At 43.8% G+C, this 24,082-nt stretch overlaps 1 long non-coding RNA gene across 1 annotated transcript; it reads left to right on the forward strand.

The window, feature by feature from the left end:
- Positions 1-23,053: 23,053 nt before the first annotated feature.
- On the forward strand, positions 23,054-23,226 carry LOC143768556 (uncharacterized). Its single transcript, XR_013213941.1, has 2 exons — positions 23,054-23,160; positions 23,192-23,226. It is a non-coding gene; the product is annotated as an uncharacterized LOC143768556 (long non-coding RNA).
- The last annotated feature ends 856 nt before the right edge of the window (positions 23,227-24,082 follow it).

Consider the following 24,082-nt stretch of genomic DNA (forward strand, 5'->3'; position numbering starts at 1 on the left):
TACATTTATTATTGTTCAGGTAGAACACGAAATTAGAGAAATTAGTCACATCTCCTTGCCAAATTAGCAGGATATCATCCACATATCTCCCATACCAATTAAGGAAATGCTTTAAAAGAAGAGAATTTTGTTATGTGTGTTCAGCTGCAGTTTTTCCAATGTAATTCATTGCCATGCTTGTGATTGGTTCCTTGAAAATAAATGAAACCTGGCACTCAACTTAAGGTGAATCTCCTTTTATTATGGCAAAGGAGAATAAAAGTTTCGGCCTTTTGGCCTTCCTCAGTAACCAATATATCAAGGTGTAGCAGTAATGCTAATGAGCCGTATTGTGGAGCTGTGTAACGCCTATAGTCAAGTTGAGTTTTGCAGGCTGCAGCCTGAGTAACTTCCTGTGTTCGGCGTGTGCCCCAGCGACGCGGTGAGACAAGCCATTGCCATTTCTAAGTTCCTACCAACAAAGACCGCATCTGTGAAGGTGAAATAGACCACTGTTGTGGATTCTGTTTTTGGGCTCCCTCTGGTGGTTACAGCTGGTACTGGGTGACTTTGGTGGGTTGCGGTCTCTGGTTTCCACCTGTCCATCAGAGGCTGGGTGTTTCCTATTTAACCTGGCTTTCCTGTCATTCCCTTGCCGGTTATCAATGTATCAGTGTGTCTCTGTTACCTTTGCTACCTGCTCCTAGGCCTTCAAGACAAGCTAAGTCTGGATTTCCCTGTTTCATGTTTGCTTTCATGTTTTTAGTCCAGCTTGCGGATATGTGATTCTCTGCTGCTGGTTGCTCTAGTGGGCTGAAATTACCACTCATGTACCATGAGTTGGCACATGAGTTCAAGTAATTTCAGGATGGTATTTTGAAGGGTTTTAAGCTGACCGCGCAGTTCACCTTTTGTATCCTCTGCTATCTAGCTTAAGCGGGCCTCATTTTGCTGAATCTGTTTTCATAACTACGTTTGTGCCTTCCTCTCATTTCACCGTCATTATATGTGGGGGGCTGCTATTTCTGTGGGAATATTTCTCTGGAGGCAAGATAGGTCTGTGATTCTTCTGATAGGGGTAGCTAGATCTCCGGCTGGCGCGAGACATCTAGAGTCCCCCCAGGAACGTTCCCCGGCTGCTGTTAGTTGAGTGTTGAGGTTCAGGCTCGCGGTCAGCTCAGGTTCCATCACCCTAGAGCTCGTCCTGTTTTTGCCCGTGTTATGTGTTTAATTCCCTGCCATTGGGAACATGACAGTATAGTCGGCCCACAAAGTGTTAATTGTTTGGGCTGAAGCAGGAGAAAAAGAAGTGTTGAAGGGAATTTTTTTTTTTTTCCCCTCAGAGTTTTGCTGCCTAGCCCTTAATTGCTGTCTAGCTGCTTCTTACCTCCTCTTAACCCTTGAATGGCTCTGACCTTAGCTGTTTAACATGGATGTCCAGAGTTTGGCTTCCAGCCTGAATAATCTTGCTGCAAAAGTTCAAAACATACAGGATTTTGTTGTTCACACTCCTATGTCTGAACCTAGAATTCCTATTCCAGAGTTTTTTTCTGGAGATAGATCTACCTTCCTGAATTTCACGAACAATTGCAAATTGTTTCTTTCTTTGAAATCTCGCTCCTCTGGAGACCCTGCTCAGCAGGTCAAGATTGTAATATCTTTCCTGCGGGGCGACCCTCAGAATTGGGCATTTGCATTGGCACCAGGGGATCCTGCATTGCTCAGTGTGGATGCGTTTTTTCTGGCACTGGGATTGCTCTATGAGGAACCTAATCTGGAGATTCAGGCTGAAAAGGCTTTATTAGCCCTCTCTCAGGGGCATGATGAAGCGGAAGTATATTGTCAAAAATTTCGGAAATGGTCGGTGCTTACTCAGTGGAATGAGTGCGCCCTGGCTGCAAACTTCAGAGATGGTCTTTCTGAGGCCATTAAGGATATTATGGTGGGGTTCCCTGCGCCTACAGGTCTGAATGAGTCTATGGCTATGGCCATTCAGATTGATCGGCGTTTACGGGAGCGCAAACCTGTGCACCAGTTGGCGGTGTCTTCTGAACAGGCACCTGAGACTATGCAATGTGATAGAATTCAGTCCAGAAGTGAACGGCAAAATTATAGGCGGAAAAATGGATTGTGTTTTTATTGTGGTGATTCAGCTCATGTTATATCAGCATGCTCTAAACGCACAAAAAAGGTTGATAAATCTTTTGCCATTAGTACTCTGCAGTCTAAGTTCATTTTGTCTGTAACTCTGATTTGTTCACTGTCATCCATTTCCGTCAATGCCTATGTGGATTCGGGCGCTGCCCTGAGTCTTATGGATTGGTCATTTGCCAAACGCTGCGGTTTTAGTCTGGAGCCTCTGGAAGTTCCTATTCCTTTGAAGGGAATTGACTCTACACCATTGGCTATGAATAAACCGCAGTACTGGACACAAGTGACCATGCGCATGACTCCCGTTCATCAGGAGGTGATTCGCTTCCTTGTACTGTATAATTTACATGATGTACTAGTGCTTGGTCTGCCATGGTTACAAACTCATAATCCAGGCCTGGATTGGAAAACAATGTCTGTGTTAAGCTGGGGATGTCAGGGGGTTCATGATGATGCACCTCTGATTTCAATCGCTTCATCTACTCCTTCTGAGGTCCCTGCGTTTTTGTCTGACTATCGGGATGTTTTTGAGGAGCCTAAGCTCAATTCGCTCCCTCCTCATAGGGATTGTGACTGTGCTATAGAATTAATTCCTGGCAGTAAGTTCCCTAAGGGTCGTTTATTTAATCTGTCAGTGCCAGAGCATACTGCTATGCGGAATTATATTAAGGAGTCCTTGGAAAAGGGACATATTCGTCCATCTTCGTCCCCTCTGGGAGCAGGTTTTTTTTTCGTGGCAAAAAAAGATGGTTCCCTGAGGCCTTGTATAGATTATCGCCTTCTGAATAAGATTACAGTCAAATATCAGTATCCATTGCCATTATTGACTGATTTGTTTGCTCGCATTAAGGGGGCTAGGTGGTTCACTAAGATAGATCTTCGCGGTGCGTATAATCTTGTGCGGATAAAGCAGGGTGATGAGTGGAAAACCGCATTTAATACGCCTGAGGGCCATTTTGAGTATTTGGTAATGCCTTTTGGACTTTCTAATGCTCCTTCAGTCTTTCAGTCCTTTATGCACAATATTTTCCGTGAATATCTGGATAAGTTTATGATTGTGTATTTGGATGATATTTTGGTGTTTTCTGATGACTGGGAGTCTCATGTTCTACAGGTCAGGAAGGTGTTTCAAGTCCTGCGGGCCAATTCTCTGTTTGTGAAGGGCTCAAAATGTCTCTTCGGAGTCCAGAAGATTTCTTTTTTGGGGTACATTTTTTCTCCTTCTACTATTGAGATGGATCCCGTCAAGGTTCAGGCGATTTGTGACTGGACACAACCTACATCTGTTAAGAGTCTTCAGAAGTTCTTGGGTTTTGCTAATTTTTATCGTCGGTTCATTACTAATTTTTCCAGTGTTGTTAAACCTTTGACTGATTTGACTAAAAAGGGTGCTGATGTTGCTAATTGGTCTCCTACGGCTGTGGAGGCCTTTCAGGAACTTAAGCGCCGGTTTTCTTCTGCTCCTGTGTTATGTCAACCAGATGTTTCACTTCCTTTTCAGGTTGAGGTTGATGCTTCCGAGATTGGAGCGGGGGCGGTTTTGTCACAGAGAAGTTCCGATGGCTCGGTGATGAAGCCATGTGCGTTCTTTTCTAGAAAATTCTCGCCCGCCGAGCGCAATTATGATGTGGGTAATCGGGAGCTTTTGGCCATGCAGTGGGCATTTGAGGAGTGGCGTCATTGGCTTGAGGGTGCTAGACATCGTGTGGTGGTCTTGACTGATCACAAAAATCTGATTTACCTTGAGTCTGCCAGGCGTCTGAATCCTAGACAGGCTCGTTGGTCGTTGTTTTTTTCTCGTTTCAATTTTGTGGTTTCATACCTGCCAGGCTCAAAGAATGTGAAGGCAGATGCTCTTTCCAGGAGTTTTGTGCCTGACTCTCCTGGAGACTCTGGGCCTACTGGTATCCTTAGGGATGGGGTAATATTGTCCGCCGTCTCCCCAGACTTGCGACGTGCATTGCAGGAGTTTCAGGCGGATAAACCTGATCGTTGTCCACCAGAAAGACTGTTTGTTCCGGATGATTGGACCAGTAGAGTCATCTCCGAGGTCCATTCTTCTGTGTTGGCTGGTCATCCTGGAATATTTGGTACTAGAGACTTGGTGGCCAGGTCTTTTTGGTGGCCTTCCTTGTCAAGTGATGTGCGCACTTTTGTGCAGTCTTGTGAAGTGTGTGCTCGGGCTAAGCCTTGCTGTTCTTGGGCCAGTGGGTTGTTGTTATCCTTGCCTATCCCAAAGAGGCCTTGGACGCACATTTCCATGGATTTTATTTCAGATCTCCCTGTCTCACAGAAAATGTCCGTTATCTGGGTTGTGTGTGACCGCTTTTCTAAGATGGCTCATTTGGTACCCTTGCCTAAGTTGCCTTCCTCCTCTGAGTTGGTCCCTTTATTTTTTCAGAACGTGGTTCGTTTGCATGGGATTCCGGAGAATATCGTTTCTGACAGGGGATCCCAGTTTGTGTCTAGATTTTGGCGGATGTTTTGTGCTAAGATGGGCATTGATTTGTCTTTCTCGTCTGCATTCCATCCTCAGACGAATGGCCAGACGGAGCGAACTAATCAGACCTTGGAAACTTATTTAAGGTGTTTTGTTTCTGGTGATCAAGATGACTGGGTTGCCTTTTTGCCACTGGCCGAATTTGCCCTTAATAATCGGACTAGTTCTGCTACTTTGGTTTCTCCTTTCTTTTGTAATTCGGGGTTTCATCCTCGTTTTTCCTCTGGTCAGGTGGAGCCTTCGGATTGTCCTGGAGTGGACGTGGTGGTGGACAGGCTACATCAGATTTGGAATCAGGTGGTGGACAATTTGAAGTTGTCTCAGGAGAAGACTCAGCAGTTTGCTAATCGCCGTCGCCGCGTGGGTCCCCGACTTCTTGTTGGGGACTTGGTGTGGTTGTCTTCTCGTTTTGTCCCTATGAAGGTCTCTTCTCCTAAGTTCAAGCCTCGGTTCATCGGTCCTTATAAGATCTTGGAGATTCTTAACCCTGTATCTTTTCATTTGGATCTCCCAGCATCGTTTGCTATTCATAATGTGTTCCATCGGTCGTTATTGCGGAGGTATGAGGTGCCCGTTGTTCCTTCGGTTGAGCCTCCTGCTTCGGTGCTGGTGGAGGGAGAATTGGAGTATGTTGTTGAGAAGATCTTGGATTCTCGTGTTTCCAGATGTAAACTCCAGTATTTGGTTAAGTGGAAGGGTTATGGTCAGGAGGATAATTCCTGGGTGGTCGCCTCTGATGTTCATGCGACTGATTTGGTCCGCGCCTTCCATAGAGCTCATCCTGATCGCCCTGGGGGTTCTCGTGAGGGTTTGGTGACCCCTCCTCAAGGGGGGGGTACTGTTGTGGATTCTGTTTTTGGGCTCCCTCTGGTGGTTACAGCTGGTACTGGGTGACTTTGGTGGGTTGCGGTCTCTGGTTTCCACCTGTCCATCAGAGGCTGGGTGTTTCCTATTTAACCTGGCTTTCCTGTCATTCCCTTGCCGGCTATCAATGTATCAGTGTGTCTCTGTTACCTTTGCTACCTGCTCCTAGGCCTTCAAGACAAGCTAAGTCTGGATTTCCCTGTTTCATGTTTGCTTTCATGTTTTAAGTCCAGCTTGCGGATATGTGATTCTCTGCTGCTGGTTGCTCTAGTGGGCTGAAATTACCACTCATGTACCATGAGTTGGCACATGAGTTCAAGTAATTTCAGGATGGTATTTTGAAGGGTTTTAAGCTGACCGCGCAGTTCACCTTTTGTATCCTCTGCTATCTAGCTTAAGCGGGCCTCATTTTGCTGAATCTGTTTTCATAACTACGTTTGTGCCTTCCTCTCATTTCACCGTCATTATATGTGGGGGGCTGCTATTTCTGTGGGAATATTTCTCTGGAGGCAAGATAGGTCTGTGATTCTTCTGATAGGGGTAGATAGATCTCCGGCTGGCGCGAGACGTCTAGAGTCCCCCCAGGAACGTTCCCCGGCTGCTGTTAGTTGAGTGTTGAGGTTCAGGCTCGCGGTCAGCTCAGGTTCCATCACCCTAGAGCTCGTCCTGTTTTTGCCCGTGTTATGTGTTTAATTCCCTGCCATTGGGAACATGACAGACCACATAGGATGTACAGTCTTCCACAGGACAAAAGAGGACAACAAGGCAGCGATGTCTATAGAGGACAGGATGCTCTTGGACATCATGGATAGACAAATAGATGAGGACAAGTCTAACAGTTGGGTCTCACCTCTACCATTTTGGCTTCAGAGAAGACGCCTACCCAACAACAGGGAACTGGTCTACAGTTGATTCATCTCCCTCAGACACAAGCTTCAGAAATCACCAGAGACTCAAGCGCCAAATGTGAAGACATCTCATTGAATGATGTTCTATTGTCAGGCCCAGACCTCAACAACAGACTTCTAGAAGTACTACTCGGTTTCCGCAGAGATACAGTGGCATTTATGGCTGACATACAACAGATGTTCCACTGTTTTCTCATCAAAGAGGAACACAGAAACTACTTGAGGTTCTTCTGGTACTGCGACAATGACCCAAACAAAGACATCGCAGAGTACAGGATGAGGGTACACATCTTTGGGAACAGCACTTTACCGGCAGTTGCTATCTATGGCCTCCAAAATTCCACCAAAGAGGGTGAAGAAGAGTATGGGTCAGACGTCAGATCCTTCGTAGAAAAGGATTTTTATGTAGATGAGTGTTTTAAGTCCACACGACAAACGAGGTTCCAATCAGTCTATTAAAAAGGACTCGCTCAGTCTAACCTAAGGTTGCATAGGATTTCCTCCAACAGCCGAGAGTTGATGGAAGCCTTTCCTTCTCAAGACTATTCCAGCGATCTAAAGGACTTGGACCTAAGCATTGACTCCCTTCCCATGCAGTGGAGCGTTGGATTGCTTTGGGATCTGAAGATGGATGCTTTCACTTTTCAAATCAGCAAAGACGAGAAACCCTTCATACGCAGAGGAGTTCTTTCTTTCATAAACAGTTTGTACGACCCTCTGGGATTTGTAGCTCCGGTAACCATCCAAGGAAAAATGATGCTAAGAGACTTCACCCAAGACACATCCGATTGGGACGATCCACTTCCAACAGAAAAGGCTGACCTGTGGGCAGAGTGGAGGAAGTCTCTCAAAGCCTTGAAAGACCTTCATGTGAAATGACCATATGCTCCTGTGCCATCCACAGAAGTCAAAACACAAAGACTTTGTATTTTCTGTGATGCATCAGTCAAAGCAATTACAGCAGTAGCGTACCTCAAAACCATAGACGTAAATGAACAGAGCAACATCGGACTGAGCCAGACTAAACTGGCGCCAATCCGCGAACACATGATACCCAGACTGGAACTCTGCGCTGCCATCCTCGCAGTTGAGTTTGCCGAGCTTATCTCACATGCGATGAATCTGGAGACCAAAGATGCAGAGCTCTACACTGATAGCAAAGTGGTACTGGGATACATCTGCAATAAAACAGGATGCTTCTATGTCTACGTCAGCAACCGGGTACTGAGGATAAGGAGATCCACCTGCTCTAATCAGTGGCACTACATACCTGCTCACCACAATCCTGCAGACCATGTGACTAGATCCGTTGCACCAAGTCATGTTAAGAACGTTACATGGTTCACAGGCCCTGCCTCCTTGAAACTTTCTATGCCCCACATCAGCAGGCCTGATATATTCAAACTAGTGGATTCATATACCGAAAAAGTGCACCGTCCTCTAGTGTCTGCTCTACGTACAGTGATTTCAAGCCATCACTTTGAATCTCATCGGTTCAGCAGGTTTTCAACCTGGAAGTCACTTGCTCGAACCATTGCTTGTCTACTTCATATAGCCCTGTCATACAAGTCAGCACTATCTGCAAACCAGAGACCTTGTAAAGGTTGGCATCACTGCAAGCATGTGTTTATCGCTTCCAACCTGGAAAGAGCCAAGGTTACAATACTTTGTGTTGTACAAAGCATGTCCAATGTCTTTTGGGACAGATGGAGAAAGCGATATCTCTCCACTTTGCAAATCAGGACAAAGTGTCAGAAAGACCACCCAAACATCCAACCTGGTGATGTTGTACTTGTGAAAGACAGCCAGTCACATCAGAATGAGTGGCCACTCGACCTAGTCACCAAGCCCTTCCCCAGCAAGGATGGAAAAGTGTGCAAAGTAGAGGTCGGAGTGTGCAAGCTTGGGGACAACAAACTGTTCCTCAGGGGAGTTACTGAACGTGTGTTGTTTACTCCAAAAGAACCGAATAGTGGCATCCATTGATGCCATGCGGGGAGTGCTCTGCCCATTCGTGAGCAGCAAGATAAATTCATAGCGTATTACGAGTTACAACTCTTAGAGAGGTCATTAGTTAGCCATTTATACTGTTTCTACATGTATGAGTATTTTCTCATTAAGTAAGCATGTGTTCTGGTTAGAACACCCCCTCAGCTCTCTGAGGAGAAAGAGTTTTGCAGACATATTTTCCCAGGCTTTCTGAAGAGATACACATGTGTTCCTGGCTCTCTCTTCACTACAATCAACTCCCTTACCAGTGGTTCCTGGTGAAAGTCTAATACATTTATGTGTTGTGTTAGAATCTGTACATGCTAGCCATTATGCAGCCACCATGTAGTGTATATTGTGCTCTGTATCCTTATAATGCTCTTTGCACTGCATACAGATAGATGCATTTCTGTATAGAATAGAGTAATGCTAGCAGCATGAACTTTGCCATGATAACTGCATTCCTGTGTTGTACTGTGACTGTGCAACCTCTATAATGCCCCAGTTATTGATGTAATTGCACCCTGTATCATGCTGTTGTTTCTGTAATGTTCCAGTACTGATACACTGTTTACTTCTTTGTAGCTTTTAACAATATCATCCACTAAGGTTGTCATCCACTATCATCCATTATCATCTGCTATCGTTCACATTATCATCTGAATAAATATAGACTTAAGAATCAATACAGTATGTTTACTGAGAGGTGGATGAAGGGTTTAACTGTATGCTGGAATCCACACAGCATCATACGTGGAGGAAGGCAGAACAGTGTAGATATCTAATCATAACACCTGCAACCTATTTGGTGAAAACCAAACAAAGCATAAGGGCACAAACACAGCATTCTAACTGCCAAGCACAGTGGTGGAGCAGCGATATTTTGGGCTTGCCATGCAGTCTTCTGACCAATGCACCATGCATGTAAGGTCAAGCAGGTAACGCTATCTATATTAAGGCTATGTGCACATGTTCAGGTTTTTTCACATTTTTTTCACGTTTTGTCGCGCTAAAAACGCTATAAAAACTCATTAAAAATGCATGCATTATGCATTCTATCATTTAGAATGCATTCTGCATGTTTTGTGCACATGGATGCGTTTTTTTCCGCAAAAAAAAACGCATCGCGGTAAAAAAATGAGCATGTTCATTAATTTTGTGGATTTTCTGTGTTTTTCCCACAATTCTATGCATCTGGGAAAAACCGCACAAAAAACGCATCAAAAACGCGTAAAAAACGCATCAAAAACGCGAAAAAAATGAATGCGGATTTCTGGCAGAAATTTCCATTTTTTTATCAGGAAAATTTCTGCAAGAAATCCTGACATGTGCACATACCCTAAAAGTTGCACTCGCTGTAGTGATCCTATCCTTTACAGATACCCTTAAAACCAACAATGACAAACAAAAATGGATTTGCTGCAAATGTGATTTTGATCTGGCACCGATGAAACAACAGATATTGTCCAAAGTTTCGACAAACTTATGGTCTTTGTCATGGACATCTGTATGGATAGTGGCCAAGTGCCTGTATATGGAGCCACGTTCTAACTGCCATGCACAGTGATGGAGCTGTGATGTTTATGGCTTGTTCTGCAGTCTTAAAGCTTTTTCACAGCTCATGTTATTTCTGATACTGGAAAAAACAGTATTGGAGATATCTGTGTCCCTGTATACATGAGTATGTTTGTTTTACACTTGTAGAAGAAGAAGAAGGCTAGCACTTGACTTCTGTGAACGTGACGGTGCTGGTGAACAGAGCCAGTTGTCCCATCAATAATAAAATATATAATTACTGCACTCGTACAGGATAAGGTTTGCTTCAAGTGAATAATTTATTGGTGAAAAGAGAGGCAGCAGAAAAAATTAACGTTTCGGCCAATCAGTGGCCTTGATCAAAATGTCGCCCTCCGTAGGTTGTTTTCTAGAATTTGAACATGTAGTATCATTGAGGTAGATAAATATAAGGGTGTATACATACAATCCACACCAAGGGAAAAAAAAAATTTGCACTGGGGTCCAAAAGACGTCAAGGTAAGAATGCATACAGTGTGCACCAACAGGCAATAAGATTGGTATTTGGTTTTGAAAAAAGAACACATTAGTGTTTGAATGGACGTTAGTTTTTTCTGTCGCCTCACTTTTCGCCAATAAATTATTCACTTGAAGCAAACCATATCCTGAACGAGTGCAGTGATTATGTATTTTATTATTGTTTTACACTTGTGGCAAGTGGCAACCACATGAGTATCACATGCAAATGGGAAGCAGCGATACTGTTCATGTTGTTCCCCGATGCTGGGTGCTGAAGACAGCTCACATCATTCTCCCCTGCTCGCACTGCGATCAGCACTAGCAGTGGGCAATATTGAGCGTTAGCAGCAAGAGCAGGCAACAGTTGATTAGAGTATTTATTGATCACTGCCTATGTTATAAATAATACAAAAAATAAGTGGGGTTCTCCTGTATTTTTGATAACCAGCCAGGCAACACTGACAGCTGAAGGCTGCAACCCTCAGCTGTCAGAATTATTGAGGTTGGTCATCAAGAATAAAGGGGTCCACACCCCATATATTTAATTATTTAAATAAATAATAAAAAACAACTTCGGGTCTACCCCCATGCTTTACAACTAGCCAAGCTGAAACAGACAGCTGGGGGCTGGCATTCCCAGGCAGGTAAGCAGCCATGGATATTTTCCCTCCAACCTAAAAAATGCAACCCACAGCCTCCCCTGAAAAGGTATATCTATTAGATCGCGCTGACACTTTGCCCGTCTCTTCTGTGGTGGTGGCAAGTGGGGTTCATGTTTGTGGGATTGATGTCACCTTTGTATTGTCCAGCAACATGAAGCCCATGGTTTAGTAATGGAGAGGCATCTATAAGGAGCTTATCTATTACTTTCTCTATAGTTGTATTGCAAATAAACACACAGCCAGAATAAAGTCCTTTATTTGAAATAACAACAAAACACACTTCTCCTTTTTTATTTAAAAATAACAAACACAGTTGTACTCACCTAACGCCAATTCAATTGAAGCCCTAGTCTCCTGTAGTAAAACAAAAATAAAAAACAACCATATCCCTCACCTGTCCATTTTTCTGTCCCACACCTTACTCTATAACTGAGGATAGTTTTCAACCTCGATGGTGCCAAGAAGTTACCATCCAGGCTGAGAACCACTGAGGATTGAGCTGCTGCGAGTGCAGCATCAGTGACCAAAAGTTACATCATCGAGGTTGAGGCTGGTTAATAATACTGCATTCCCAACAGGTCTCCTGAAGTGCGGTGATCTCAGCACCATGAGAAAAAGTCAGTAAGTTCACCACAGTTCAAGCTCAGTGAGTTCACCACAATTCAGCTCAGTGAGCTCACAGTGGGACGTGGGGACTCCTCTATTTTTGATAACCAGCCTTGCTAAAGCTAACAGCTGGGGGTTGTCTAGGTTGAAAACTGTTTATCCCCAGACATGGATTATGGTGTGGGACAGAACGATGGACAGGTGAGGGCTATGGTTGTTTTTTATTTTTGTTTTATAACAGAAAACGAGGGCTTCAAAGGAATCGGCGTTATGTGAGTATAAATATGTTTGTTATTTTTAAATAAAGGAAAAGTGTGGGTTATTTATTTAATATAAAATACTTTATTCTGGCTTTGTGTTTATTTAAAATATAACTATAACATTAGTAATGGATTGGCGTCTTATAGATGCCTCTCCATTACTAAGCAGTGGGCTTGATGTCACTGGAAAATACAAAGATGACATCAACCCCACAAATATGACCCCACTTGCCACTGCCACAAGGCAAGCGAGAAGAGCTGGGCAAAGAGCCAGAATTGGTGCATTTAATAGATGCAATTTTATGGGCGGCTTTGGGCTGCTATTTTTAGGCTAGAGGGCCATTATCCAAGGCCACTTACCAGCCTGAAAATAACAGTCCCAAGCTGTCTGCTTTAGCAAGGCTTGTTGTCAAAAATTTGGGGACATCACACTGTTTTTGTTAATTATTTATTTAAATATTGTTTTTTAAAAAACCCTCTGTTCTTGATAACCAGCCTTGCTGAAGCTGACAGCACAGTGTTGAAGCCCCCAGCTGTGAGTTTTGCATGCCTGGTTATCAAAAATATAGGGGAGCCATTGACATTTTTTTTATCATTAATTTAGAGCACAGGCAGTGGCTGATGAGTACTCACATCAGCCGCCGCTTGCTCTCACTGTTATTAGCGGCAGCAGGCTTTCTATCTCCGATCATAGCTGCTGGCTCATGCTGTTATTTGACAATGTGGGAACCGCAGGTGTCTGACCGTCGGTAATGATTTTACCGCTGATTAAAAGCAATGTGTCACAGGGTTACCACCACAGAGATAAGCCAGAAGAGTGCAGCATATGATTGCTCCTATTCCTGTACTGAGAAGAAGCACTTCACCTTCTTTTTAAGTGGTCTGCATTTCTTTTAGCAGTACAGGGGTTAATCAGCCATATTGGGAGCGCTATGAGCTAGGGCTCTCAGCTGAACTCTCTTAGGCACTCCTATCCCCTATATAATCTGGGTCCTGACTGACACACATCATCAGAGAAAGCTTATGCTGCATGGCCAGAAGGATAGTAGTTAGGTGGGTACATGAGAAGGTGTTTTGTTCAGTGCCCATGACCGAACAGTCGATGTTCGGTACGGACGCCAAACTTTACTATTCGGGTTGGCCAATCTCTAGTCACCATCTTCAGATAGAGAGACTCTGGGTGTCTGTACAAGTGCAGCAAATAGGTTATTAACCCCTTAATCCCATATGACGTACTATCCCATCGAGGTGGGGTGGGCCTTAATTCCCTCCGACGGGATAGTACGTCATAGCGATCGGCCGCGCTCACGGGGGGAGCGCGGCCGATCGCGGCTGGGTGTCAGCTGACTATCGCAGCTGACATCTGGTACTATGTGCCAGGAGTGGTCACGGACTGCCCCCGGCACATTAACCCCCGGCACACTGTGATCAAACATGATCGCAGTGTACCGGCGATACAGGGAAGCATCGCGCAGGGAGGGGGCTCCCTGCGTGCTTCCCTGAGACGATCGGTACAAGGCGATGTACTCACCTTGTACCGAGCATCTCCTCCCTGCAGTCCCCGGATCCAAAATGGCCACGGGGCTGCATCCGGGTCCTGCAGGGAGTACTTCCAGGTCCACAGCAGGCGCTGGTAAGCCTGCACGGCTGTATGTCAGATCGTTGATCTGACCGAGTGCTGTGCAAACTGTCAGATCAGGGCTCTGTGATGTCCCCCCTGTGACAAAGTAAAAAAGTTAAAAATAAAAATTTCCACATGTCTAAAAAAAAATAAAAATAAATTCCCAAATAAAGAAAAAAAATATATATATTATTCCCATAAATACATTTCTTTATCTAAAAAAACAAACAATAAAAAAACACATATTTAGTATTGCCGCGTCCGTAACGACCCAACCTATAAAACTGTCCTACTAGTTAACTCCTTCAGTGAACACCGTAAGAAAAAAAAAAAAAACGAGCCAAAAAACAACGCTTTATTATCATACCGCCGAACAAAAAGTGGAATAACACGCGATCAAAAAGACGGATATAAATAAACATGGTACCGCTGAAAACATCATCTTGTCCCACAAAAAACGAGCTTCCAAACAGCCTCATAAGCAAAAAAATAAAAAAGTTATAGTTCTCACAATAAAGTGATGCCAAAATAATGATTTTTTCTATAAAATAGTTTTTATCATATAAAAGCGCCAAAACATAAAAAAAGGATATAAATGAGATATCGCTTTAATCGTACTGACCCGAAGAATAAAACTGCTTTATCAATTTTACCAAACGTGGAACGGTATAAACGCCTCCCCCAAAAGAAATTCATGAATAGCTGGTTTTTGGTCATTCTGCCTCACAAAAATCGGAATAAAAAGTGATCAAAAACTGTCATGTGTCCGAAAATGTTACCAATAAAAACAAAAACTCGTCCCGCAAAAAACAAGACCTCACATGACTCTGTGGACCAAAATATGGAAAAATTATAGGTCTCAAAATGTGGAGACACAAAAACTTTTTTGCTATAAAAAGCGTCTTTTATTGTGTGACAGCTGCCAATCATAAAAATCTGATATAAAAAATGCTATAAAAGTAAATCAAACCCCCCTTCATCACCCCCTTAGTTAGGGAAAAATAATAAAATTAAAAAAATGTATTTATTTCCATTTACCCATTAGGGCTAGGGTTAGGGTTAGGGTTAGGGCTAGGGTTAGGGCTAGGGTTAGGGTTAGGGCTAGAGTTAGGGTTAGGGTTAGGGCTAGAGTTAGGGTTAGGGTTAGGGCTAGGGTTAGGGCTAGGGTTAGGGTTAGGGCTAGGGTTAGGGCCGTGGGTAAGGGTTGGGGCTAGGGTTGGAGCTAAAGTTAGGGTTGGGGCTAAAGGTAGGGTTAGGGTTGGGGCTAAAGTTAGGGTTAGGGTTGGGGCTAAAGTTAGGGATAGGGTTTGGATTACATTTACGGTTGGGATTAGGGTTGGGATTAGAGTTAGGGGTGTGTCAGGGTTAGGGGTGTGGTTAGGGTTACCATTGGGATTAGGGTTAGGGGTGTGTTTGGATTAGGGTTTCAGGTAGAATTGGGGAGTTTCCACTGTTCAGGCACATCAGGGGCTCTCCAAGCGCGACATGGCGTCTGTTCTCAATTCCAGCCAATTCTGCGTTGAAAAAGTAAAACAGTGCTCCTTACCTTCTGAGCTCTCCCGTGCGCCCAAACAGGGGTTTACCCCAACATATGGGGTATCAGCGTACTCAGGACAAATTTCACAACAACTTTTGGGGTCGAAGTTCCCATGTTATAATTGAAAAAATAGAAATTTGGGGGGCTAAAAATCATTTTTGTTGGAAAAAAAAGATTTTTTATTTTCACGGCTCTGCATTGTAAACTGTAGTGAAACACTTGGGGGTTCAAAGTTCTCACAACACATCTAGATAATTTCCTTGGGAGATCTACCGTATTTTTCTGACCATAAGACGCACTTTTTTTCCTCCAAATTTGGGAGGAAATTGTGGCTGCGTCTTATGGTAGGGATGTAGCATGTGGGGAGGGGGGCAGCAGCGAGTGGGTTCTCACTGTTATCCCACTTCAGGAGGCAGAAAAATGTCCCCACTGCCTGGAATCAGTGCTGGGGAAACCATGTGGTCCCGATGATTAAGTGCAGTGAATATTCATTAGCTACTCCCCGCCCACCTGAGCGGTGAGCCGGGAGCAGCAAATTAATACTGCACTTAAGCAGCGACACACATGGATTCCCCAGCACTGATTCCTGCAGCAGCTGGGGAAATCCGTGTGTCCGGGGGAGGAGGAGGCAGCAGCAGCAGGGTCCGGGGGAGAGGAGATCGCTGCCTACCTTCCTGGGCTGGACGCTGAGTGCTGTGCAGTGTGCACAAGGAGGACCTGTGATGATGTCAGAAGTGGGCAGGCTGGAGCATTACATGGCAGCACAGAGCCCTCCCTCTTCTTGACATCATCACAGGTCCTTCAGACTCCAACACTAGAATCTGCAGGCTTCCATTACCTGTGCTGTGGAAAGGCAACAAGAGGGAGGGCTCTGTGTGCAGTCATGGGATACTTTTACCTCACCACAGTGTGGCTGGCTGCCACAATTAAGAGCTTCGTCTTTCCAAAACACAATAAAGCACTCTGCCACTCCTTTAGTGAACTATAACACCCAGCATGTCATAGGATCTGCAGGACATGCTGGGAGTTATAGTTCTCCCATGGGATTTCAAAGCAGCACTCCAGTGTTATTTTGCAGTGCTGGAGTGGTGCTTTCTTAAGTCCTGTGCCCCCATTCTTATACTCACCCTCCAGCATCTTCATATAGTACTTCAAAGACACCACACTGGTCCCGCAGCTTCCAACATAATAACATACTATTATATATAATAACACCACATATAATAGTATGTTATTAAAAATTTTACCACTTTTTTTGCTTCAAATATTTTTTTCCCTGTTTTCCACCTCTAAAACCTGGGTGCGCCTTATAGTCTGGTGCGTCTTATAGTCTGAAAAATACGGTAGTTTCCAATATGGGGTCACTTGTGGGGGGTTTCTACTGTTTGTGTACATCAGGGGATCTGCAAATGCAACGTGACGCCTGCAGACCTGTCCATCTAAGTCTGCATTCCAAATGGCGCTCCTTCCCTTCCGAGCTCTGCCATGTGCCCAAACAGTGGTTCCCCCTCACATATGGGGTATCAGCGTACTCAAGACAAATTGGACAACAACTTTTGTGATCCAATTTCTCCTGTTACAATTGGGAAAATACAAAACTGGGGGCTAAAAAACTCATTTTTCTGAAAAAAAAAAGAATTTTTATTTTCACGGCTCTGCGTTATAAACTGTAGTGAAACACTTGGGGTTTCAAAGTTCTCACAACACATCTAGATAAGTTCCTTGGGAGGTCTAGGTTCCAATATGGGGTCACTTGTGGGGGGTTTGTACTGTTTGGGTACATCAGGGGCTCTGCAAATGCAATGTGACGCCTGCAGACCAATCCATCTAAGTCTGCATTCCAAATGTCGCTCCTTACCTTCTGAGCTCTGCCATGTGCTCAAACAGTGGTACCCGCCACATATGGGGTATCAGCGTACTCAGAACAAATTGGACAACAACTTTTGGGGTCCAATTTATCCTGTTACCGTTGTGAAAATACAAAACTGGGGGCTAAAATATCATTTTTGTGAAAAAAAAAAAAAAATTTATTTTCACGGCTCAGCGTTATAAACTGTAGTGAAACACTTGGGGGTTAAAAGCTCTCAAAACACATCTAGATAAGTTCCTAAGGGGGTCTTCTTTCCAAAATGGTGTCTCTTGTGGGGGGTTTTAATGTTTAGGCACATCAGGGGCTCTCCATACGCGACATGGTGTCCCATCTCAATTCCAGTCAATTTTGCATTGAAAAGTAAAATGGCGCTCCTTCCCTTCCAAGCTCTGCTATGCGCCCAAACAGTGGTTTACTCCCACATATGGGGTATCGTCGTACTCAGGACAAATTCACAACAACTTTTGTTGTCTAATTTCTTCTCTTACCCTTGGGAAAATAAAAAATTGGGGGCGAAAAGATAATTTTTGTGAAAAAATATGATTATTTATTTTTACGGCTCTGCATTATAAGCTTCTCTGAAGCACTTGTTGGGTCAAAGTGCTCACCACACATCTAGATAAGTTCCTTAAGGGGTCTACTTTCCAAAATGTTGTCACTTGTGGGGGGTTTCAATGTTTAGGCACATCAGGGGCTCTCCAAACGCAACATGGCGTCCCATCTCAATTCCAGTCAATTTTGCATTGAAAAGTAAAATGGCGCTTCTTTCCTTCCGAGCTCTGCGGTGCGCCCAAACAGTGGTTTACCCCACATATGGGGTATCAGCGTACTCAGGACAAATTGTGCAACAACTTTTGGGGTCCATTTTCTCCTGTTACCCTTGGTAAAATAAAACAAATTGGAGCTGAATAAATTTTGTGTGAAAAAAAGTTAAATGTTCATTTTTATTTAAACATTCCAGAAATTCCTGTGAAACACCTGAAGGGTTAATAAACTTCTTGAATGTGGTTTTGAGCACCTTGAAGGGTGCAGTTTTTAGAATGGTGTCACACTTGGGTATTTTCTATCATATAGACCCCTCAAAATGACTTCAAATGAGATGTGGTCCCTAAAAAAAAATTTCTGGTCAAATTTTAACCCTTTTAACTCCCCAACAAAAAAAATTTTGGTTCTAAAATTGTGCTGATGTAAAGTAGACATGTGGGAAATGTTACTTATTAAGTATTTTGTGTGACATATCTCTGTGATTTAAGGGCGTAAAAATTCAAAGTTGGAAAATTGCAAAATTTTCAAAATTTTCACCAAATTTCCGATTTTTTCACAAATAAACGCAAGTTATATCTAATAAATTTTATGACTATCATGAAGTACAATGTCTCACGAGAAAACAATGTCAGAATCGCTAAGATCCGTTGAAGAGTTCCAGAGTTATAACCTCATAAAGGGACAGTGGTCAAAATTGTAAAAATTGGCCCGGTCATTAACGTGCAAACCACCCTCGGGGCTTAAGGGGTTAAAGAAAAGTATAAAATACTTGTAGGTTTAAAAAATGTCATGGCTCCAGTTATTTGAAAAACAGGTGACTAATTTTTGTCTTAAAGGGAACCTTTTACCCAAAAATAATGCTATTGACCTGTAGATATGGGGCTAATCTGTAGGTTAATAAGGTTACTAACCTGCCCGTCTCTGGCCCTTAGCCAAACACTGCGGAGAGAAAATTAACTTTATACCCCCAGCAGTGTTCCTGTTTCATGGGGGCACTGGTTCAGTCAGCACTATGAGAATACAGAGAAGCAGCTTTATCTATGCCCCCGGCCCTGACTGACAGTCAGAGAGAGTGTCAGTCAGAACCTAGGGTATGGTTACAGCCTGTGACTGAACCAGTGCCTGCTCTGCCCCTGTGACTGAAACCAGAACGCTGCTGGGGGGAATATGAGAGGGTGGCGTTAATATAAGGACATGGATAAATAGCTGACATCTGACTGTGACTGCAGCAAAATGACTTAGCTCATATTACTTCTGTTTAATCATTTAAATACTGCTGTCAAAGTCTTACAGCTACATGTAAATGGCATATGTCCATCGGTTCTTATCGGCCCCCTGTGACAGGATTGCAGACAACCAATTTGTTACCATGGAAGACAGCGGCTTGTTAAATGTTATTGGAGATGCCATGTTAGTCTTTCCCTGGAGCTTTACAGACTGAGCTTCATTAGGTAGCAGTATTTCCATTATACAGTGCAATACATCAATACAATATATAATATAAGTGATCAAATGATTGCAGTTTCATCGTAAGAATTCAATATTTGTGTCACTAAATCCATGATCTCAAAGGAACCAGTTACCTACTAAAGGCCCATGTAAAGGCCACCTTGGGCCTCCTTCTCCACAGGCTGACCTTCATGGCAAAGTTGCAATTTCACTATATACTGGAGTACAGTGGTATTGCAGTATATAGTATTAGTGATCGAATGATCACAAAAAACAAACCCTCACACAGCTCCTTCATCTAAAAAAACCAAACCTAATTTAGATAACCTATGATATGTAATTTATAATTTCATGTTAAAGAAGTTTATATAACATTTGAAGAGCCCTTCTATTTTCTTTCTTATCATGGTGAAATTGGACTTATTGCACAATTTTATTGGTTCAATAAACTAATCTGCAACAAATCCATAGTTATTTCTGAAAAAACATTTAGAAACATATATCTAACATCAGAGACAGTTTTGGTCAACATCCCCCAGAGCCCTTCCTTCCGACTTCCCAGCCCTCCACCTTCAAATCCAACTTCTCCACCATTACAGAAGATCAACTCTCCACTCTACTCTCAAGATCGCATCTCACCACCTGTGCACTTGACCCGCTCCCATCCCACTTCATCCCAAACCTCACCAAAGTCTTCATCCCAACCCTAACCCATCTCTTCAACCTATCACTAACAACTGGTGTTTTCCCCTCAAGCTTTAAACATGCCTCAATCACACCTATCCTCAAAAAGCCTTCTCTTGACCAATCCTCTGTATCTAGCTCGGTATCGTAGATCTGGGGATTTATTATGATGGAATATAGGCTGAACTGGATGGACAAATGTCTTTTTTCGGCCTTACTAACTATGTTACTATGTTACTATGTTAGCTATCGCCCTATATCACTTCTCCCTTATGCCTCCAAACTACTGGAACAACACGTCCACCCTGAACTGTCCTCCCATCTCTCTTCTTGCTCCCTCTTTTACTGCTTACAATCTGGCTTCCAGTCACACCACTCCAATGAAACTGTCCTAACTAAGGTCACCAATGACCTCTTAACCACCAAGAGCAAGCGACACTACTCTGTCCTCCTCCTCCTCGACCTGTCGGCTGCCTTTGACACAGTGGACCATTCCCTATTATTGCAGACCCTCTCATCCCTTGGCATCACAGACTTGGCCCTATCCTGGATCTCATCATACCTAACAGACCGGACATTCAGCTTCTCCCACTCACACACCACCTCCTCACCTCGCCCCCTATCTGTCAGAGTCCCAAAAGGTTCAGTCCTTGGGCCCCTGCTCTTCTCCATTTACACCTTTGGCCTGGGACAGCTCATAGAATCTCATGGCTTCCAGTATCACCTCTATGCTGATGACACACAGATCTACATCTCTGGACCAGATATCACCTCCCTACTAACCAGAATCCCTCAATGTCTGTCCACTATTTCATCCTTCTTCTCCGCTAGATTTCTGAAACTTAACATGGACAAAACAGAATTCATCATCTTTCCCTCATCTCACGCGACCCCCCAACGAACCTATCCATTACAGTGCATGGCTGCCCACTCTCCCCAGTCCCACAAGCTCGCTGCCTCGGGGTAATCCTTGACGCTGATCTCTCCTTCAAACCACATATCCAAGTCCTTTCCACTTCCTGCCGACTTCAACTCAAAAATATTTCACAAATCCGTACATTCCTCAACCAAGAATCTGCAAAAAGCTTAGTCCATGCCCTCATCATCTCTCGCCTTGACGACTGCAAACTCCTGCTCTGTGGCCTCCCCTCTAACACTCTCGCACCCCTCCAATCTATTCTAAACTCTGCTGCCCGACTAATCCACCTGTCCCCTGGCTATTCCCCGGCCTCTCCCCTCTGTCAATCCCTTCACTGGCTCCCCATTGCCCAGAGACTCCAGTACAAAACCCTAACCATGACATACAAAGCCATCCACAACCTGTCTCCTCCATACATCTGTGACCTCGTCTCCCGGTACTTACCTACACGCAACCTCCGATCCTCACAAGATCTCCTTCTCTACTCCCCTCTTATCTCCTCTTCCCACAATCGTATACAAGATTTCTCTCGCGTATCACCCCTACTCTGGAACCCTCTACCACAACACATCAGACTCTCGCCTACCATCGAAACCTTCAAAAAGAGCCTGAAGACCCACCTCTTCCGACAAGCCTACAACCTGCAGTAACCACCGATCAACCAAACCGCTGCATGACCCGCTCTATCCTTACCTACTGTATTCTCACCCATCCCTTGTAGATTGTGAGCCTTTGCGGGCAGGGTCCTCACTCCTCCTGTACCAGTTATGACTTGTATTGTTTAAGATTATTGTACTTGTTTTTATTATGTATACCCCTCCTCACATGTAAAGCGCCATGGAATAAATGGCGCTATAACAATAAATAATAATAAAAATAATAATAATAATAATAAAATATCTAATGCAGGTTTTTAATTGTCTAGAAACACATTATTGTCAGAGTATATCGTTTTAATGACAAAATCAGTGCAAATTACAAATTGAATTAAATTCAGCAAGAAGAGGTAAAATAAAGCACTTAATAAAATAATTCAAATCAAAACCTCTTATATTGCAGGTAGTCAAACTCTAAACGTGGAAATGCAAGAACTGTTTTTACAAGTTAATGAAGCAAAGTTGAAAAGTGTGAAATCTATGCAGACATCTTGAGATTAGTTTCTGAGAATCGCAGTGAATGTAAAAAGCAGAGTAAGTTCAAATTTATTTGTGCTTGTAAAACAAATTCCATATTACTCTCTAATGGAATTTAGAAATTATGTGTGTAAGTTAATTCTGACTGAATAATACAATATACTACATTCAAGGTCCCTAGTGTACTTGTTATACATTTTTTACTAATATTAAGGGAACAATAAACCTAGAAATATATTATTAGTATAAACCTTAATAAAAGTTCCACTCGCTGGTTTACACCCTGATTTATCAAGAATGGTGTTGTTCTCATTGGTCTTGGTATGGCGGCATGCTAGAGTCAGAAGCATCTGATTTATTAAAGTGTATCTATCACTAGGTTTTTACTATGTAATCTAAGAGCAGCGTATAGTATTGAGCATTCCGATACTGCAATATCAGGTATCGGCCGATATTCGCGGTATCGGAGTTCTGATACTGAGTTCCAATAATTTTAGAATATCGAATACCGGAATCGGAAGTTCCCATAATGCAATGAGCCAGTTTGATTTTTTTCAGCCAATGAGGAATCCTAAGAAGTGTGGGCACATCCTGTTATGCATGATAGCCATGTTAACTAATGGCATGGCTGTGATTGGCTGCTGAAATGATGTCATGATGCACTATAATGGAGTGTGGGCGGTGCCTGGGTGGAGATTGCGTGTCTGTGTGTGGGGGCAGGGTCTGTGCGGGCCTCTCGGGGGTCTGTGCAGGCTGTCGGGGGTATGTGCGGGCCTCTCGGGGGTCTGTGTGGGCCTCTCAGGGGTCTGTGCGGGCTGTTGTGAAATTGGATTTTGGGCTCCCCCGGTGGCCACTGGTGGAATTGAACTGGTGTGCATCATCCTCTCTGTTCACCTGTTTCCATCAGGATGTGGGAGTCGCTATTTAGCCTTGCTCCTCTGTCACTTCCATGCCGGTCAACATTGTAATCAGAAGCCTTTCTGTGCATGTTCCTGCTGCTAGACAACTCCCAGCTAAGTTGGACTTTAGTCCTTGTTTGTTTTTGCATTTTGTTCCAGTTCACAGCTGTAGTTTCGTTTCTGTGTCTGGAAAGCTCTTGTGATCTGAAATTGCCACTCTGATGTTCAAGCAACAAATCAGAGCATCCATGGATGTGACTCTATTATCCTGTGATCTGTGTTACTCTTATCATTATGAATTCTATGGAAACCTGGAGTTAAAAACCACAGGTACCAGTAAATAACCTCATTTACTTCACAGGGGGTCTGATAGAAAACAGCAAAAAAAAAAAACAACTAACAAATCCTATTATCATTGCAATCACATTGCACCTCAGATAAGGCCCTTCTGCCTCCTGTCTAAGGGTACCGTCACACATTGAAATTTTCATCGCTGCGACGGCACGATTCGTGACGTCGCAGCGTCGTATAATCATCGCTCCAGCATCGTAGACTGCGGTCACACGTTGCAATCACGGCGCTGGAGCGATGCCGAAGTCCCCGGGTAACCAGGGTAAACATCGGGTAACTAAGCGCAGGGCCACGCTTAGTAACCCGATGTTTACCCTGGTTACCAGCGTAAACGTAAAAAAACAAACAGTACATACTCACCCGTCGGTGTCCTTCAGGTCCCTTGCCGTCTGCTTCCTGCTCTGAGTGCAGCCGTACAGTGAGAGCAGAGCGCAGCACCGCTGCGCTCTGCTCTCACTTTCCGGCCGGCACTCAGAGCAGGAAGCAGACGGCAAGGGACCTGAAGGACACCGACGGGTGAGTATGTACGGTTTGTTTTTTTACGTTTACGCTTGTAACCAGGGTAAACATCGGGTTACTAAGCGCGGCCCTGCGCTTAGTTACCCGATGTTTACCCTGGTTACAAGCGAAGACATCGCTGGATCGCTGTCACACACAACGATCCAGCGATGTCAGCGGGTGATCAAGCGACGAAAGAAAGTTCCAAACGATCTGCTACGACGTACGATTCTCAGCAGGGTGTCTGATCGCAGTAGCGTGTCAGACACAGCGATATCGTAACGATATCGCTAGAACGTCACGAATCGTAACGTCGTAGCGATGGAAATTTCAATGTGTGACGGTACCCTAAACCACACTGGTCTAACAATTCATTTCAATAACAAAAGAGCAATCTTAGCAA

The sequence above is a fragment of the Ranitomeya variabilis genome, chromosome 4, assembly GCF_051348905.1.
Source record: "Ranitomeya variabilis isolate aRanVar5 chromosome 4, aRanVar5.hap1, whole genome shotgun sequence".
Taxonomy (NCBI): domain Eukaryota; kingdom Metazoa; phylum Chordata; class Amphibia; order Anura; family Dendrobatidae; genus Ranitomeya; species Ranitomeya variabilis.